Genomic DNA, 13,794 nt, shown 5'->3' with positions numbered 1-13,794 from the left:
AAGACCGATTCACGAAATGGGTCGAGCTCCGACCGCTGCGACGAGCCACCGCGCCGGCCATCGTAAAAGCTATCACGGAAGCCATTATCCTCCGTCATGGATGCCCGGACAAAATCCTGTCGGATAATGGCACCCAGTTAAAATCGAAACGACTCGCAAAGTTGCTAGACGAATGCGGGATTCATCACCGATTTACGCCGGCATACGCGCCCCACTGCAACCCAGTGGAGCGCACAAATCGCGTAATTAAAACGATGATCGCGCAATACGCAAAGAGGCACAAAACCTGGGACGAAAACCTACCCGAGCTCCAGTTCGCGTACAACACCGCGACGCACGACGCGACCGGCTACACGCCCGCATACCTAAACCACGGCCGCGAATTACGGCGCCCCGGGGAAAACGCGCCGCGCGACGCTCCGATCCCGCCGTCGACACTCCACCGCCACCTGACCGAGGCATACAAACTTGTAAAAATCCAGTTGGCGCGCGCGTTTCAGCACCAGGAGAAACATTACAACCTCCGCCGACGAGAATGGAGACCGAGAATTGGAAAATGAGTATGGAAGCGGGACCGCCCGTTGTCCAACAAAAGCGCGGCGTTTAACGCGAAGCTCGCGCCAAAGTTTATCGGCCCGCTAGAGATTCGCCGCATCATCTCGCCTGTCATAGTGGATCTCCGTAGCCGCTCGGGAAAGTGGTACCGGCACGTGCACGTGCAAGATTGTGACGCGACGACGACCTACCACGACCTAAACATTAGCCGGAAAACAAAAACAAGCGCAATGAGCCCCGACGCGACGGCGGAAGAGAGCGCCGATCGTCAAAATATCGAGAGACATGACGGACGAAACACCGGCAGCCGCTCCCGACATCCTTACCGAAATCGCCAAGATTCTCGGGGAAGACGAGGAATACGACCCGGCCAACCCCGGGATCGACCGAGGATGGGCCACCCTGTACAGGGGCGAGCCCGACACGGGGCCACCAGCGCCGCCAGCCGGACCAACTCAGCCGAGGGCCGTGCCACGGGTTGGCACGGTCATCCAACGGTCCGACGCAGCCAACAGGGCCAAGCAAGCCTGGCTGCTGGCCACACCGCCGCCACCACCACGACGACCACGACCGCTGAGCGAGGCCCCCCGATGCCCACGGCCAACCCTGCAGCCGGCACGGGTAATGGGGCCGTTGCCGCCACCGCCGATCCCGATCCAAGTCGAGCCCGGGGTAATCGTAGAAGTACCCCACTTCGCATGCCATGTCGCCCGGCAGTACAAGCCCACGCTCGGGCATCGACGGTGGCACATCCGTTTTAACGGAGATGGCTCCGTACGGTGGATCAAGGAAAAGTCGCGGGGAAAACCAGCCTGAGGCCAGCCGAACATCCAACCGACGCCTCCGACCAGCCGAGTGAGATGGCGAGCGATATGCCTCTAATTTCAGGCATTCCTAAGAGGGGGGGTGGTGTAACGATGCACCCCGTGCGCTAAGCATCGTTCCCGGCTAACGACCGCCGGATGCCGCCCGACCGACGACCAGTCGGGCGAAGACCAGGGCGCGGTGCGCCCACATTTTAAGCATGACTTAAAACGCACCGTGTGCGCGGGCCAAGCGCGGCACCGGTGCTTCCCGACGAGCGACGACGGCAGCCGAGCCGCCCCGAGGACGAGCGCGGCGCCGCGCCGCTCCACCACAGCGCGACGATCGGCGCTCCTAGCGAGCCCGCCGCGCCGGGCGGGTATATAAACCGCCGCTCCGGCGAGAAAGAGAAACTTCGTCTAAAAGCTCCGCTTCTTCCAGACGAAACCTATCCCGACTCCCAGGGAACACACCAAACGAGGTCCGGTGCTCCGAGCCTCGACTGAGAGCTCTCAGGTGTTCCCGCACTCCCTCGAAACTAACCCCGAAGGCACGGTTACGCGGGATCGAGCGCGTTCGGCCTCGCAATGAGGGCTCTCGCTGCCGCCGCCCCGGGGCTCCGGAAATCTTCCATCCTACGTTACGCGTCCCGCACGCATATTATCGCGATACCGCGGCATCCGCGAGCGTACAGGCATTAACGGTAATATACCGAATCCGTCCAGTACCTTAAATACCGCGTCGTTATCGAGTGCACATGCACTACCTGTAATATACCGCGTCCGCCTATGTACTGTAATACGTCTATGTAATATACCGAGCCCGTCGAGTAACGATACCGCGTTCGTTATTAAATACCGCGTCGTTATCAAGTGCACCTGCACTACCTGTAATATACCGCGTCCGCCTCTGTACTATGTAATACGCCTATGTAATATACCGAGCCCGTCGAGTAACGATACCGCGTTCGTTATCAAGTGCACCCGCACTACTTCTTCGTTGTATATATCGCGTTTTGTCCGTCCCTGCGCTATATCAAATACCGCGCTAACATCCCGCTTCGTGTATACCGAGCCCGTCGAATAGCGTGCTACCGCGTCCGTTATCGAGTGCACCCGCACTGCCCCTTTCGTTGTATATATCGCGTTCCACCCGTCCCTGCGCTATATAAAATACCACTTCGTGTATATAATAAGCTAAGCTGAATAAACTACTGCATGTACCACCTAAATTGATTATTGTTTCTGGGCCTTTCATCGGACTCCTGATCCCGCACGCCAGTCCGCGTTCGATAAAGTCAGGCCGTTACAAGATTCCATAATGGGCCAAAAATTCAACGAGAGACAAATGAATGTACCGAAACCAAAACGGCTGACAGTCGATGGAATGCCTTTGCCGTATGTTCTTGTCGGCGACAAAGCATTTCAACTAACGAGGAGACTTACGGAAGTGTAACTCACCGATTTTAATGAAACTTGGCATACTTGTAGAACATCGAAAAATAATTAACACGTATTTTTTTATTTCGGCAATGGTGCGAGTTTAAGGGGAGGTAACCGTTCAGAGGCCCAAAAAATGCATGAATTTCAGAAATTTTTTTTTATATAAAATAAATAAATTTGAAAAAAACTTTTAAGGGGTTTTATTCTTGTACTGTTACATAAGAAAGTATTATTTTTTTATGTCAAAGTAACGGCTCTTGCTTCCACGCCATGAAGCCACAAACGACGTGAGTTTATGCGCGCGAAGCGCTCCACAGCCTTGCCAGCTAATCTGAAACAAAAAACACAAAAAATTTATTAAACTAGACTAAATTTGGGGAGCCTTATGGTTTTCCGATTTTTAGAAAACCCCCGGAAAACAAAATCGCAGCCATTTGAAAAAAAAACATTGTTTCCGTTAAATGGGTTTTTTTTCAAATAGCTGCCATTTTGTTTTCTGGGGGTTTTTTAAAAATCGGAAAACCATAAGGCTCCCCAAATTTAGTCTAGTTTAATAAATTTTTTGTGTTTTTTGTTTCAGATTAGCTGGCAAGGCTGTGGAGCGCTTCGCACGCATAAACTCACGTCGTTTGTGGCTTCATGGCGTGGAAGCAAGAGCCGTTATTTTGACATAAAAAAATAATAATTTCTTATGTAACAGTACAAGAATAAAACCCCTTGAAAGTTTTTTGAAGTGAAACTTTTTTAGGCACGGTAGTGAATTCGATTCGCGACACGAAAAAGTGGAACGGAAGTGAAACTTCTTTGGTACGGTAGTAAGTTCGATTGTGCGACACAAAAAGTGTAACGAAAATTTGACCAATCGGCGTACGGCGTTGGCGAGACGGTTCTTCTTCTGGCACGGTAGTAAGTTCGATTATGCGACACGGAAAGAGTAACGAAAATTCGACCAATAGGCGTACGAAATGAAACTTCTTTGGTACGGTAGTAAGTTCGATTGTGCGACACGGAAAATGTAACGAAAATTCGACCAATAGGCGTACGAAATGAAACTTCTTTGGTACGGTAGTAAGTTCGATTGTGCGACACGGAAAGTGTAACGAAAATTCGACCAATAGGCGTACGAAATGAAACTTCTTTGGTACGGTAGTAAGTTCGATTGTGCGACACGAAAAGTGTAACGAAAATTTGACCAATAGGCGTACGGCGTTGGCGAGACGGTTCTTCTTCTGGCACGGTAGTAAGTTTGATTACGCGACACGAAAAGTGTAACGAAAATTTTCGACCAATTGGCGTACGAAATGAAACTTTTTTAATTGGTACGGTAGTAAGTTCGATTGTGCGACACGAAAAAACGTCACGAAATAGTGTCACGAAAATTCGACCAACAGGCGTACAAAGTGAAACTCTTTTTGGATCGGTAAGTAAATTCGATTTTGCGACTCGAAAACACGTCACGAAAATTCGATCAGGCGTACGGCACTGGCAAGACGGATATAGTGAGAACTGCGTATAACACTATATTTTCAAGTTGCGGGTGACTTGAAGTGACTAATTCCGTTGCATTGTTTTTGTATTAATTTCAAAAAAGTTATGGCAAAGCCTTGCCTTCAGAAGTTTCACTTCTAACGCGCGTGGCGACCACACGCATGATTTTTATTTCAAATTTATTTATTTTATATAAAAAAAATTCCTGAAATTCATGCATTTTTTGGGCCTTTGAACGGTTACCTCCCCTTAAACTCGCACCATTGCCGAAATAAAAAAATACGTGTCAATTATTTTTCGATGTTCTACAAGTATGCCAAGTTTCATTAAAATCGGTGAGTTACACTTCCGTAAGTCTTCTCGTAAGTGATTATTTATTTCGGCCATATCCTGGCAGAGGAGGTCTTAGCCAAGATCGGAGTATTTTTAACTATCGTCTCAGCCCCGTGCTCGAAGAACTATTGAAAATTTTTTCGGAATATTGGTCAGTCAGTGGAGAATTCTGAAAAGACCCAACGATGCTACGGTTGATAACACAATTAACGTGATTAAGGCCATCATATGTCTCCATAATTGGCTTCGAAAGCGTAACGATACAAATGAGCGTATTTCACCAAATATGGTTGATCAATATGGTTCTAACGGTTTAATTCCTGCTTCTTGGAGATAAGAAGTAGGGGATTCGGCACTCCAAGATGTTATAGTATTTACGGTAACCATAACAGTAACCGATCTCCATAGCTATTAGGCAAGAATTTTCTGATTTTTTCAATGGAGAAGGAGCTGTTCCCTGGCAATATAATCGTAACTAAAACAATCCCTTTAATTTAAGCGATGATGGAATAACTTAGTACATTTTAAGTAGGATTAATTTACATGCGCGTGTAATTTTTTTTTAACTTTATTTTTAATACGCTCTCTGTTCGGTTATGTAAATATTCTGCTGTAAAGAAATTTTGCAAAAATTTGCAAAATAAAAATAAAGCACCCGTTGCAGTTTCATTATAGGTAAAGGATTAAATAAAAATCACAACTGAATTTGGCACTTTTATTGCACGCTTCAATGTCGCACGCTGTCATATTAATGTATTAAACTATTTTGATATTACATTTTTATATGTAATGTATAAAATATATTTTAAACGAAAACATAATGTTTTTATTGCATTTCCTCGATATTCGTTTTATTGCGTTTCCTCAGTCATCAGTCCAGTGTGAACCATTTATATGATGTCCAAAAATGTTTTCATCCGTCTCGCGTACGGTAGTGGACGCAACTGGAATCCTGCTGTATGCAACATAGCGTCAACTTCATCCGATGGAGAGGGTGCTGGTAAAACAATATTTGACTTCTCTCTACACAAGGCATCTGCGATTCTATTCATTACGCTTACAGATTCTTCATCTGTGACTGTGTTTCTGCGAGATCTTCTATTACGTGAGTCTGCTGAAGCTGTAACATAATTATCATTGCCATTATTATCATTATCACTATTGTTATTATTATTATTATTATTATTAATCTGTTTACTCTAAGAAAAAAAAAGAAATAGAAGGATATTGGTATTTGACCTTAAGAAAATTGATGAAACATTTTAAGGAGGTTCGAGTTTTCAGAAAATGTGTTTTTACGCTGAAAAGTTCTGAAAATTTGTGATAGCTGGCTACATTTTTGTACGCTAATACAGCATCATAAAAGGTATGTATATATAAAATATAAATTGCTAAGAAAATCCTGACTCACATTTGTGTGTTCTACAAAAAAAATTGTAATAATAATAATTATTACCTATTATTATAAAACCAATACTAATAAGATTTAAAGAAAGAAGTATTACGGTCGTAACAGGTAAGAATCGCGGAGAAATTCTATCGCGTCATAATATTTCCACTTCTTCTTGATGTCAATTCTTGCGGAACCGCTGGCACGCTGCTCAGCTTGAACAAGTTTTCGGAATGTCTCGCAAGCTTTTAAATTTTTTTTAGCATTTGCTGCATTTAGTTTGCCTATAACGGTAAATTACAATCAAGACGAGGCTTAAATCACTTATGTGAAGAGACATATTATTCCTCACCATTCAGTTCTGCAAAGACTTCATTCCAGAGATGCCGTACAGTCTCTCGATTCCTTTGCTCCAACGGTAATGAGATATCCCATAAAGGAGTCCGTTTCTGCACTTCCAGGATGAGAATTCCACGTCTACATCGGTTAGTTTTTTGTTTCGGGCAGTTTTCGCGATGGGTACTCTAGTCGATTTTCTGGAGAGTCTGACCGGTTCAGCTGCAAAATGACGAATTACAAGAATTTGTCATTCTCAAAAAATTTTCAAAGTGTCTAGTTGTGCGGCAACCACACGAATAACTATATATTAATGTCCAAATATAACGTAAATATTGACTAAATTTAAGGGAATTTTGCCGAACGAAAAACGGACGTTTATTCACATGCGTTGCCAAATAAGCAGACACAGCCAAAAGTTTTAGCAAAATTCGTGACGTGTTGTTTACTTACGGATATTCGGATTTAAATTTTCCTGATTATTCATAACGATTGCCTCTTTGTTGTCTGGCATCATACTCCGCCTGACAATACTTTTTTCATCATCGGTAAAATTAATTTTTGTTGATCATTTGCCTAATTAACTTTAAAATAAAAACAATTATACATTACATACCTAGCATGGGGTAAAAGTAGTGATTCTGGTCAATGTAAAGTTTGGTGTAACCCTCTAGACAGGGGTGATCTTGAATCTCTGCGCAAATTTCTTTGCACAAACCACAAGTATACACAATACGAATTTGCTAAATATATGTAAAAAAAATGTAGGGGAGACCGGGGCTAAGCCGACAGCGGGGCGAACTTGACACTAGGCTTTTTGCCAATTTAAATCTATCGTAGAAACTTGCCTTTGCTACTGTAACGGCGTCTTTATGTGCCAGTATTATCAACGAACGTTGGTAACATTCTGAGTTATAGTGTACGTTTTAACGCGACATAAGTGTTTTTGATAGTGAAAAGTAAATTTTCTGATCTCTCGAAAATGTCTACCCTTTCATCGAGCTTTACTCTTGCGAATCTACCGGTAAGTGATTTTGATGGGAAATTCGATGCTTTATACGAATCCGATAATAATTTTTGCATATTTTCAAAATTTATATATTTTTGGAGTAACAAAAGTAAAAAACGACGTTCGGGGCTAAGTCGACACGACGCCACCGGGGCAAAGACGACACTAACCTAAAGTGACATTATCGCAAAAAAGGTCACTGTTTCGTCCGATTCCGATGACGATTTAAGGAATATCTGTTGCGTGTGTTCGGAAAACATTTCATTAGCTTCTAATAACAAACAATGCATCTTATGCAACCGTATGGCTCATGACGAATGTGTGCACACATCTGATCGCGAGTTTACGTGTATAAATTGTTTTTCAGACAGTTCAAAAAAAGATAGTTAAAAGTTTAATCTTTTTGAAGTGAAACTTCTTTAGGCACGGTAGTGAGTTCGATTCGCGACACGAAAAAGTGTAACGGAAGTGAAACTTCTTTGGTATGGTAGTAAATTCGATTCTGCGACACGAAAAGTGTAACGAAAATTTGACCAATAGGCGTACGGCGTTGGCGAGACGGTTCTTCTTCTGGCACGGTAGTAAGTTCGTTTATGCGACACGAAAAGTGCAACGAAAATTCGACCAATAGGCGTACAAAATTAAACTTCTTTAGTACGGTAGTAAGTTCGATTGTGCGACACGGAAAGTGTAACGAAAATTCGACCAATAGGCGTACGAAATGAAACTTCTTTGGTACGGTAGTAAGTTCGATTGTGCGACACGAAAAAACGTCACGAAATAATGTTACGAAAATTCGACCAACAGGCGTACAAAATGAAACTCCTTTTGGATCGGTAAGTAAATTCGATTTTGCGACTCGAAAACACGTCACGAAAATTCGATCAGGCGTACGGCATTGGCGAGACGGATATAGTAAAAACTGCGTGTAACACTATATTTTCGAGTTGCGGGCGGCTTGGAGTGACTAATTCCGTTGCATTGTATTTGTATTAATTTCAGAAAAGTTATGGCAAAGCCTTGCCTTCAGAAGTTTCACTTCTAACGCGTGTGGCGTCCACGCGTTCATTTTTTTTTCTCGTTATTTTAAATAATTGTTTACTTTATTCCGACTTTTTGTTTCTAATACACAATGTCTTTTCATTTGATAAACAATGTATTTTTATTTTTAAACAATAAAAAAATAAGTTCCAGATCAAATTGTGTCGATCAAACAAAGTGTTGAGTTTGCCCCGGCGGGGTGTCGAGTTCGCCCCGTCATTTTTCAATTCGAAAATTTGTCTTCGCGTCACTTTTCCTTTCCTGGCGGCAAAACAAAGCGACGTACAGCAAAACTTCCTGAATCAATTTTGTACCTGAAGAAACACTCTTTAAATATATATCATTGAATTTGCCTAAAAATTTTAATTAAATATTAAAAATTGCCTTTGAAAAAATAGTGTCGGCTTAGCCCCGGTCTCCCCTATCATATTTTAATTATTCTATTTTTTCTGTAAAAAAAAGCATATTTGAAGGTTAGGAATAATACCATTATAATTTTGATATTTACCTCTTGAGAATCCATCTTGCTCTTTTTATAATAGATATTTAAAATAATATCAAATCAATGTGACTTTGTAACGTACAGGCCTTTGTTTAAAAATTCAGAGGGACGCGAAATCAAGAGACACGGTAGTATCTCGTGCCAAGTACACGCGTAGCGAGACCGACCGTGACTCTTTTACGCGACGCGACGGGTTGCAAGTACCCGAGATGTTAAGATCTCGATCACAGTATAACCAGTAGGGGCACTCAGCGAAAATATGCGTGGTCGCGCAGGTACAGCTGCGCAGCTTTTGTTTCTGGTAGGATCCAATGAAATACAAGGGGACAGGAACGTGCATATGTGCAAACATGTGCCCGACCTAAGTTGTCATCTGTGGTTGTCATTTTTCAGAGATTATGAAAAATGGATAAAAAAAAAGGAACGATATATTAAGTGCAGTGTTAAACAATGCACTAATAATAGTTCGAATTCACATAAGAGTTTTTTTCGTTATTCAAAAGATATTGAAAAGTAAGTTTTCGTAAATGTAGAAACTAAGTTATGTTAAATTAAATAAAATGAACTTATAAAATAAGTTTAAACTATTTGACAAAAACTATTTGACTTATAAAATAACATAATATTTGTAATTACATTGTAATAAATTATGTTTTTAAGGGCAAAGCAATGGGCTAGCACGTTCGGGCTAGCACGTTTGGGCTAGATCTTCGAGAAGATCTCATATGTAAAGCACACTTCCCTGCTAAAAATAACCGATTGAATCCGATTAAAAATTTTGAATCCGCATGAATCTGGATTCTTGATCCGGAAATCACGGATTTATAACAATTACACCGACTGAAAACGATTGAAACGGATTGGTATTCAAGGATGTAATTTCAATCGGATTCTATCGATTTGAATTGTTATGATTTTATAACGATTACACTGATTGAAAACGATTGAAACGGATTGGTATTCAAAGATGTAATTTCAATCGGTTCCTATCGGTTTGAATCGTTACACGCAGAAAATTTTTCTCGAAAATACAAGTATACACGAACAAAGTAAATACCATATTAATCTTGCACGGCTAGGATATAGTCATAGTCATAATATGCAAAAAATTTCAAGAAAGTATAGGAAATTTAGAGAGCAAAGAATAAAAATATGGCTGATGGACAAAAAACGAGACGTCTGTTGCAGTCATGGCAAAAACATAAGTTGCTGTTATAGGCTGTGGCGGTCAGCTGTCCGCCACGAGCGAACTTGAGAACGCTCTAGAAACCCTGCCGAGCTGCCCTAGATATAGGGGTCGATGTTGAATTTTAATCACGCAAGAATATACCGACGATGCGCCGCGTAGCGGGCGCAAACCGAACCCTTTCGCCGCGCGAGCCCGCGTTGCCGCTCGCGCCGTGCGCCTTCCGTCGTCTATATACATATTAGTATAGGACTTTTTTTACTTTTCTCATATTTCCTTGTTATAGTCCGAGAGGTAGCGACACAAAAGTGTCAGCGATTTTATTAGTCTTGGAACAAAGTAATTTCTTTTGTTTTAATAGTGTTGTTGATGAAATGCAGATGAGTCTGGCTGCGCTGTCTCGCTGGAATGGGCGTTGCGGCGCCTTTGATCTTGTCGAAAAAACACTTATGTTGGAAGAATTTGATTAGTGCTGAGCTTTTATATATTTATTGTTTTTTGTATAAAGAAATGTTTTAGAAGAGTCTGGCATGCAACTGACACTGGAAAATGAGTCTGGCATCCTTCCAAAGTCGTTGTAAAAAGTCGATTTGTAGAATCATTTGATTAGAGCTGTAACTTGTCAAGATGGTAGTTTAAATATATAAAATTATAAAAAAATAAGTCTGGCTACTTGTACTGGCTGGAAAATTGGTCTGGCACCCCCTTTAAAGTCGTCTGCACGAGCGCGCCGGTAGCTCGTTGCCCGCCGTATCTGTAATCAAAAAAGGTAAAAAAACCGCCAAGTACACGCGCAATGTATGTTGTAAATCTAAAAATCTTAAATGGTAGTAGTTTTATTTCTTCCTAACAAAATAATTCACAAAATTTCGTTACCTAACTCAACCCAAGTAATATATGTATAGTAGCTTTATTTTTCCCTAACAAAATAATTCATAAAATTGCGTTACCTAATTCAACCTAAGTGATACGTATTTCAAAAAAAGATGTGAAATCTTTAAATTGCGCCAATTGCAAAGAGAATATATACACTTTGAAAAATAATTGTTGTGCAACTACTTTTAAAAAATAAAACAAAATTGTGTTACCTAACTCAGCCCAAGTGGTATGTATCTTTGTATTCCTGAGAGTCTTTTTATCAACCCAAGTGGTAGTAGTTTTAATTCTCCTTGATAAAATTATAATATTACAAAGAATTATTTTAATCACAAAGAATTGAAGAGGTAACATTATAAAATAAAAATATTTAATTAAAATAAAATAAATAAATTTTTCTTGTAAAAAACTTGGCGCTGCTTTTTTAAGGTTTAGAACCTTTGCACAAGACTTTCGTATGGCAACGTAGTGTAACGAAACGTGGGTCAACGCACAAGAAACGTATCGGTTACGGCGTTAAGCGTCGTCTACAATGGCAGCAGGAGTATGCAGTAAGACGTAAGGCAGTAAGCTATTCTATTGACCAATCACAGTCGATTATTCTTGAATTGCAAAAATCCCATTAGTCAATAACTTACTGCTTACGTCTTACTGTATACTCCTGCTGCCATTGTAGATAACGCTTTATACGTCAATTCGTTTCTTGTGCGTTGATCTACGTTACGTTACCATACGAAAATTTTGTGCGGAGGCTCTAACCGATACGTTTCTTGTGCGTTAATCCACGTTACGTTACGCTACGCTATCATACGAGAGTCTTGTGCAAAGGCTCTTGTCCAGACAAATTTGCATAGCGCATAAACATAAGCGTAAGAAATTGATTGGTTTACATGTATATGTGCAAAAGGAAATAGACCAATCCATCTCTTTATGCATATGCTTATGCACCTATGCAAGTTTGTCTGGGTTGACCTTAAAAAAGCAGCGCCAAGTTTTTTACAAGAAAAATTTATTTATTTTATTTTAATTAAATATTTTTATTTTATAATGTTACCTCTTCAATTCTTTGTGATTAAAATAATTTTTTGTAATATTATAATTTTATCAAGGAGAATTAAAACTACTACCACTTGGGTTGATAGAAAGACTTTCAGGAATACAAAGATACATACCACTTAGGCTGAGTTAGGTAACACAATTTTGTTTTATTTTTTAAAAGTAGTTGCACAACAATTATTGAAGTGAAACTTCTTTAGGCACGGTAGTGAATTCGATTCGCGACACGAAAAAGTGTAACGAAAGTGAAACTTCTTTGGTACGGTAGTAAGTTCGATTGTGCGACACAAAAAGTGTAACGAAAATTTGACCAATAGGCGTACGGCGTTGGCGAGACGGTTCTTCTTCTGGCACGGTAGTAAGTTCGATTATGCGACACGGAAAGTGTAACGAAAATTCGACCAATAGGCGTACGAAATGAAACTTCTTTGGTACGGTAGTAAGTTCGATTGTGCGACACGGAAAGTGTAACAAAAATTCGACCAATAGGCGTACGAAATGAAACTTCTTTGGTACGGTAGTAAGTTCGATTGTGCGACACGGAAAATGTAACGAAAATTCGACCAATAGGCGTACGAAATAAAACTTCTTTGGTACGGTAGTAAGTTCGATTGTGCGACACGAAAAGTGTAACGAAAATTCGACCAATAGGCGTACGAAATGAAACTTCTTTGGTACGGTAGTAAGTTCGATTGTGCGACACGAAAAGTGGAATAAAAATTTGACCAATAGGCGTACAACGTTGGCGAGACGGTTCTTCTTCTGGCACGGTAGTAAGTTCGATTATGCGACACGAAAAGTGTAACGAAAATTTTCGACCAATTGGCGTACGAAATGAAACTTCTTTAATTGGTACGGTAGTAAGTTTGATTGTGCGACACGAAAAAACGTCACGAAATAGTGTCACGAAAATTCGACCAACAGGCGTACAAAGTGAAACTCCTTTTGGATCGGTAAGTAAATTCGATTTTGCGACTCGAAAACGCGTCACGAAAATTCGATTAGGCGTACGGCACTGGCAAGACGGATATAGTGAGAACTGCGTATAACACTATATTTTCAAGTTGCGGGCGGCTTGGAGTGACTAATTCCGTTGCATTGTTTTTGTATTAATTTCAGAAAAGTTATGGCAAAGCCTTGCCTTCAGAAGTTTCACTTCTAACGCGCGTGGCGACCACACGCATGATTTTTTTTTCAAAGTGTATATATTCTCTTTGCAATTGGCGCAATTTAAAGATTTTACATCTTTTTTTGAAATACGTATCACTTAGGTTGAATTACTCTCTAAATTTTTTGGAGTGAAATTTTCACTCTAAACATGGAGTTACTGACCAGTTCACTCAAAAAGAGTGAATATTCGCTCCAATAGAGTGAATTTATTTACTCTAAGGTAAAAAGAGTTGAGTTTCACTCTGATTTTTAAAGTGAAGTTGTTAGAGTGAAATTGTCACTCCAAATTTCACTCCAACTTGAAGTGAAATCGCCTTCCCGCTTCCCGCTTCGAGTGAAGTCATCACTCCAAACTTCACTCCAACTTGAAGTGAAATCGCCTTCCCGCTTCCCGCTTCCCGCGTGTTCAATTGTTCCTGTGTAGAAATTTGTTAGGGATGGCCTTACATAACATAAGGCCCCGATTATTTACGAATATATTTACGAACACAAAATTTCATAATGATCCGGCACTGGTTTCTGACATTCACCCGACATTAAGAAATATTATATCATATATCTAATTCAAAATTTTATTACTCTTTTTAAACTGAATTTGTTTCTTAA

The 13,794-nt window shown here is 41.0% G+C and overlaps 1 long non-coding RNA gene across 1 annotated transcript; it reads right to left on the bottom strand.

Moving 5' to 3' along the window:
* Positions 1 to 5,215: 5,215 nt before the first annotated feature.
* On the bottom strand, positions 5,216 to 7,857 carry LOC139819334 (uncharacterized). The gene is made up of 3 exons (XR_011733701.1): positions 6,365 to 7,857; positions 6,128 to 6,296; positions 5,216 to 5,742 (listed from the first exon to the last, which is right to left on the bottom strand). It is a non-coding gene; the product is annotated as an uncharacterized lncRNA (long non-coding RNA).
* Between the last annotated feature and the right edge of the window lie 5,937 nt (positions 7,858 to 13,794).

The sequence above is a fragment of the Temnothorax longispinosus genome, chromosome 9, assembly GCF_030848805.1.
Source record: "Temnothorax longispinosus isolate EJ_2023e chromosome 9, Tlon_JGU_v1, whole genome shotgun sequence".
Lineage (NCBI taxonomy): Eukaryota > Metazoa > Arthropoda > Insecta > Hymenoptera > Formicidae > Temnothorax > Temnothorax longispinosus.
Note: the sequence above shows the minus strand (reverse complement) of the source record. Positions and strands in the feature narration are given on the sequence as shown.